Below are 6,000 nucleotides of genomic sequence, written 5' to 3'. Positions count from 1 at the left end.
GAGTAACCATGGCCAACTTTTATGAATGAAGGAGGTTCATAAGCCCCAATAAAAGAAAGTGATGCAACTTCAGATACTTTGCTGAACATGAGCTTTCTTCCACATTAGATGCCTACTACTATAACCAGCTCACCTGTAAATGCCCTTTTGCAATTCAAGATGAAAACTCCACCCTTCTACAGAAGCAGTCCTAGCTAGAAAGGGTAGAAGGCAAGGCCCATGAAAAGTGATACTAAGGGTTCGATGCTAATCAAACCTCCCATGGGCCACTGTTCTTTATCCTGAGGTCCAAAGGGAGATGTTGGCAGATTCAGATCATCTGTGATCCCTCAAGCTGAGATTCAGAGGGCAGCTACAGTCACTTCTCACCTCAGAAGCACACTGGTGACATCATAGGCAACCATGCCCTGTTGGTTCATAGAAGGGCTCAGTGAAACTAAGAAGCCAGAAGACAAGAGATGACAAAAGTTGCAAAGTTGAGAGGCAGGGGCGGGTACACTTCTCAATGGGTCAGAGACTTCTAGGACAAGGAGAAGAGAGTGCAGCAATCCTGGGCAGGTCAGGCTAGGCTAAGGAAGAGCCTAGGATGGAGAGAAGACTGCCAAGATATTTGGAGTTTCCATATCTTGTCCTAGTGTCTCCTAACCCAGAGAAGCTATCCTAGAGATGGGAGTTTCCACTTGACATCCAAGGGTCAGTACTGGGGAGAGCTGTGAGAGGGAGTTAATGTGCTATGGACACCAGACAAGTGGAAGACTAGAAGGAATCAGAATCCACATGGAGTATAAGGAGGTGAGTCTTGCACATGATGGAGATTAAGCACCTGTTTCGTTTGGTTTGAAAATTCTCATACTGCCAGGATCTGGATCTCAGAGATGAAACTCCCTTGGCTACTCCCCTGAGTGGGTCACTTTTAGAGCTATTAAAACAGTATTGTTATAGCACTGCTCTAAGAGCTGTTGTGTATGATGTGGTCTAGACCACAGAAACAGTAAGAATTTAGTACTCTCTATTAACTAAATTTTTCCGTTAAATTTTCTTCCAACTTACCATTTTCAGGATAAACTTAGCTTTTAAAAAAATGTATTTTCATCTCTTACTTTCCAGAAAGTGAATGAAAATATCTTACTATCCCAGGTTAAATAACTCCCACAGCCAAGCATGTGCTGAGGACTCGCTTTATTTTAGCCTCCTCAAACACATCCACTCTTAAGCGTGTTGATTAAGCGTGGCACATGGAGTAGTTTAGTATATTCCAGCCATGGATTGCCCAGCCCTTTATCAGAGAAGTAAATAGCACTGTGATGACAAAACTCCAACAAAGATTTCACTGTACAGACTCTCTTTGCTCACATGACATTGCTTGTGCATCTTTGTGGACGATTCTGGGGTCTGTACGTCCAGCCCTTGCCCCGGTTTCCTGGTGGCATCGAGGACACAGTTGTCCTTGCACTGCCCAGATTCGTTACCACTGAGAACAAGGGCACTATCCTGCTTTCCTTCTCTTCAGCCACAGCTAAATCCACACGGTGCAGGCTCCTGTGGGAGGGGCGTCTCAGCTCAGAGGCAGAGGAAACAGAGGAGCCCCAAACGTGCTCCTGGACACCCATCTGGATCCCAGGTGAGAAGAGACCCTCCTAAGATTTCCGAAGACCACCCTTGGCCCTGTCCTCAGACCAGAGGCCAGTCACTGCTCCTAGCCCACGTTCAGGAGGATGAGACCTCGGCCAGTCCTGGAAGAAGGGTTGCTTATCTCCCCGGGTAGGCTTTGAGAAATCCTGCCCCGAAGCCTGGGTGGCCCTCACCTAAGGGAACAAACCATACCCGGAATCACCCTTCAGTGACCCTTGCTCATGGAGGAAGCATGATGTAAAAAGTCCCCAAATCCTCCCTCTTTGGCTTTATAATGCATTATCTTATTACTTCCAGATGCTTTTACTAATAATACTTGCTTGATCTAACATAAGAATGAGCCTGTGTTCCCTGAACACCCAGTGGATGTGGGGAAGTAATCAAGAAGTGAGTGAGAAAACAGAATATTTTGGAATAAATATAGTTTTTGGTTTTTTGGTTTTTTTTTTTTTTTTTTGCCTGAATGCTTCTCACAGTTAGTAATCCACCCATAATAACATTCAGATCAGAAAGGAACAAATAAGACTATCTTGATTTCCAGATAACAGTGAATAATGTAGAAAATTCTGAGGAATCTAAAAACAAACCAACAAAAACCTCTTAGTTTAGCTAGGCTGCAGGATACAAGATCAACATTCAAAACTCAGTTGTAGTTATGTATAATATCACTGACCATGTGGAAATCAAAATTAAAAACAACACCATTTATAAGACCCATTCTATACCATTCTACACCTTCCAAGGGAATGCAAGCTCTTTGAGACACAGTCTCCTTCGGACATATGCATGGCTGTATCCCCATCCCCTAGAGTAGTAGAGACTCAGAAAATATTAATGGAGTGAGTGACTCTTGATTAAACAAATAAGAAAAAGAAAAAAAGCAGAAACAATCTTGTATACAAGGAAAGAACGGGTCCAAGTTCCCCGTAAGAATGAGGCAACAATCTTTATGTGTGCGTGTCTTCTACGAGGCCCACCTAGCAAACCTTCACGGGCCACCCTGTGTGCGGACATTTCTCCTTCTTCAGAATTCCTACAAATAATGCAAAAAGGGGTTACTGTGTGGTACTCTCGGTTCAATTCTATTCCGAAGCGTTCACTGAGCCATACTATGCACCTGGCCCTATGCGGGCAGTGGGGGTTCAGAGGTGAGCAAAGCCTGTTTCCTGCCTCGGAGAAGCTCCTGACATAGTTGGAGACAGACAGGCAAGAGGACGGTCCCATAGGTGAGCCCAGGGCACTAGGACAGTGAGTGAAGCAGAATCCCAGTGTAGCCCGGGGGTGAAGCAGAAGGTCCCCCAGAGCCATTAGATGGGGAGATGGACACGCAGGCAGATAATGCCTCCTGAGTGTGGTCTCGGTCACACACCTGCTAAACGCTATTTAGGTCATCTCGGTGAGCCTTCTACTACTCTGAAAGGTAAGTTTATCCGTCCACTCACCTGAACCTGGGAGAACAAGTAGCATGAGGCAGGTTAGAGGAAGGGAAAAGCTGTCCCCAGATTGAGAGAACATTCTGGGCAAAGGCCAGGGTATGTGCTCTGCCTGCAATGTCTGGGAAGTCCTCCGGCACAGACCATTCATTACTGTTGACTTGACTGAGACCAAGGTGGGAAGGGACCCGGAATTAGTTCCCAGGAGCCAGGCCCAGGTGGGCTTTGTTCACGGTGCCAGCGAATGCCAGTGACCTTCAGCCTGGGCTCCGAATGCCAGTGACCTTCAGCCTGGGCTCTGTGGGAACCTGGCACTCAGAGCCAGACCACAGCACTGCAAGGATCTGGTTCAGATTTCATTCAAATGGTTGTGGAAGAATGTTGGTGCCTCGCCTATACCCCCTGCTCCTTAACGTGTCAGGGCACACCTGCACTCTCCAGGGTGCCAGCCCTTGGCGTTTCCTTGAGCTCTGTCTCTGATGGCCTGATGTCACTGTGCTGGTTGCCCACACCCCACGGCCCCCGCCTCCCGCCGCCCCCGCTTCATTCCCCCGGGAAAAGAGTGTTAGCCATGTGCCCAGAGCTCCCCAGTGGGGCTGAGCTTACGGTGCAGTTTATTCCATCTCCCCCCTCGCTGGCCGGTCTCCCTTTCCAACGTCCCCTCCCTGGCTCTTTCAGGGGTTTCGCAGGAGCTCCTCCCAGAGAAACAGCTGCATTTATTTATTTATTTATTTATTTAAATTTTTAACAGCTGCGTTTAAATCCTTGTATCAAGTCTGTTTCTGGGGTTAGACCAAGCTAAGACACACGTGTACATGCACATTTGCCCACACACGCGTACAGAATATCCGTAGGATTCAAGAAACAGAGCAGTGAAGGAAAACACTGTTGGGGATCAAGTGGAGGGAGCTTTTCTGTAAACATTCTTCTTTACTTTTTGGCTTCTGGACTGTATCTGTGGATTTTCTATTTTAAAATGTCTTTTTGGGGACACCTGGGTGGCTCAGCGGTTGAGCCTCTGCCTTTGGCTCAGGGTGTAATCCTGGGGTCTGGGGATCAAGTCCTGCATCAGGCTCCCTGCATGGAGCCTGCTTCTCTCTCTGTCTATGTCTCTGCCTCTCTCTGTGTGTCTCTCATGAATATATAAATAAAATCTTTAAAAAATACATATTTTTAAAGCTACCCAAAATATGTACCTTAAAGTCTTTTTTTAGGTGTATTTATTTATTTGAGAAAGGGAGAGAGAGAGAGAATGTGTGTGCACATGTGTGAGTGGGGAAAGGAGCAGAGGGAGAGACTCCTCTGACTCCCAGCTGAGCAGCAGAGCCCTAGTGGGGCTCAATCTCATCACCCCTGAGGTCATAACCTGAGCAGAAAGCAAGGGTCAGATGCTCAAGCGACTGAGCCACCAGGTGCCCCCAAAATATGTACCTTAAATCATCAAAAAAAGCAACTGCAATTTTACATCAATATAATCACATGTGCTCTGTATCAAATGTCTACACGTTGGAGACCACCAATGCATTAATTCATGCTGCCAGACAAGTGCTCTTTAATACACCCAGAAGAACTTATCTTTTCTGCTAATTTGATTCATGATTTTGAATAGTCAATAAAGTCATCAGTGAGTAGAAAGACTGTAGCTCTGTGGGGGTGATTTCTTAAAATTAAGGTCTGTGCATGCCCTCTCTCATTAATGCGTTGTCATGGTAAACTGAGTAATCAAAGGCAGGCTGACAAAATGTAGGTGGTCACCTTGACTCCCTTCTCCATAATTCCTTAGCTGTGCAGGTAAGAAAAACTGGCCCGAGCACCTGACCTAAACCTGAACTACTTTTTATGGGACTTTTTACCCTTAACACAAGCAATGAAAGCAGTTAGATACAGTTAATGATTCAGCATTAGACTCAATATTTTCTGCTCCACATTCAAGATCTTGGCTCTGTTGAATTCAGAGCATCCCGAGATCTCAAGGCAAGCTGTGTGAAAGTAAAAAGTAAAGTAAAGCTGTTGCTAGTGTCATTACTTATCTCTGTGAATCGAACTTCCTCAACACTGAGTGACAGAAACCAGTGCAGGAATAAATTGGATACCGAGACTGATCTGAAACGACAGATGCATCGCCGACCGTGAATGTGAAATGAGTGCTCGGCTTTATACGACGGATGTTATCAGTGTATGCCTATAAGGAACAGGTCTACCAAAAAAAAAAAAAAAAAAAAAAATCCCTCCTCATTGGCTTTTTCTGTCGGTGTTCAATGTCATATGTTATTTGAAAAACAAGTTGCATTTCCCATTGTTTGGACCTGCGATGTGGAAGATGGTGAGCATGCAGGCCCCTACCGAGGCTGGAGCCGCGCGTGTCGGATGGGTGTGTGCCCGGCAGGCCACCCGGACAGGTGCGTGGGGAGGGGATGGCTCGGAGTCGGCTGCGTTTCTCTGTAGCCCGGGAACTAACTTTGGAAAGTCAGGCTAGAGACCAAGATTGGGCGTTGAAAGCTTACTAGGAGGTGGCTGTTGTTCTGGGTGTCGGTGCAAGAGTCCAGGGAACACATATAAAATAAGAGAAGGAGCTCCAGAGAACAGCCCGAGGACCCATGCCATTCTCACCAACACCCTTCCTACAGTCGTAAGGGTTAACTGCATAACCTGACCAAAAACTCCTTGAGGAGTCAGACTTTGGATTCAAGGGCCTTGGGTCCCTCCCCCCAAGGGACCAAGAATAAAACCTTGCATACAGCAGGTGTGCTATAAAGGATTTTTTTTAAAAAGATTTTATTTATTTATCCACAAGAGACACACAGAGAGAGGCAGAGACACAGGCAGAGGGAGAAGCAGGCTCCATGCAGGGGGGCCGATGCGGGACTTGATCCCTGGTCTCCAGGATCACACCTTGGGCCGAAGGCGGCGCTAAACCACTGAGCCACCCGGGCTG

General features: G+C 46.6%; 1 long non-coding RNA gene across 1 annotated transcript; it reads left to right on the top strand.

Moving 5' to 3' along the window:
• The first annotated feature begins 457 nt into the window (after positions 1-457).
• Positions 458-2,066, top strand: LOC100685030. Its single transcript, XR_005361192.1, has 2 exons — positions 458-792; positions 1,511-2,066. It is a non-coding gene; the product is annotated as an uncharacterized LOC100685030 (long non-coding RNA).
• Positions 2,067-6,000: the final 3,934 nt, after the last annotated feature.

Source organism: Canis lupus, chromosome 6 (genome assembly GCF_011100685.1).
Source record: "Canis lupus familiaris isolate Mischka breed German Shepherd chromosome 6, alternate assembly UU_Cfam_GSD_1.0, whole genome shotgun sequence".
Lineage (NCBI taxonomy): Eukaryota > Metazoa > Chordata > Mammalia > Carnivora > Canidae > Canis > Canis lupus.
This window is presented reverse-complemented; position numbering and strand designations above follow the sequence as displayed.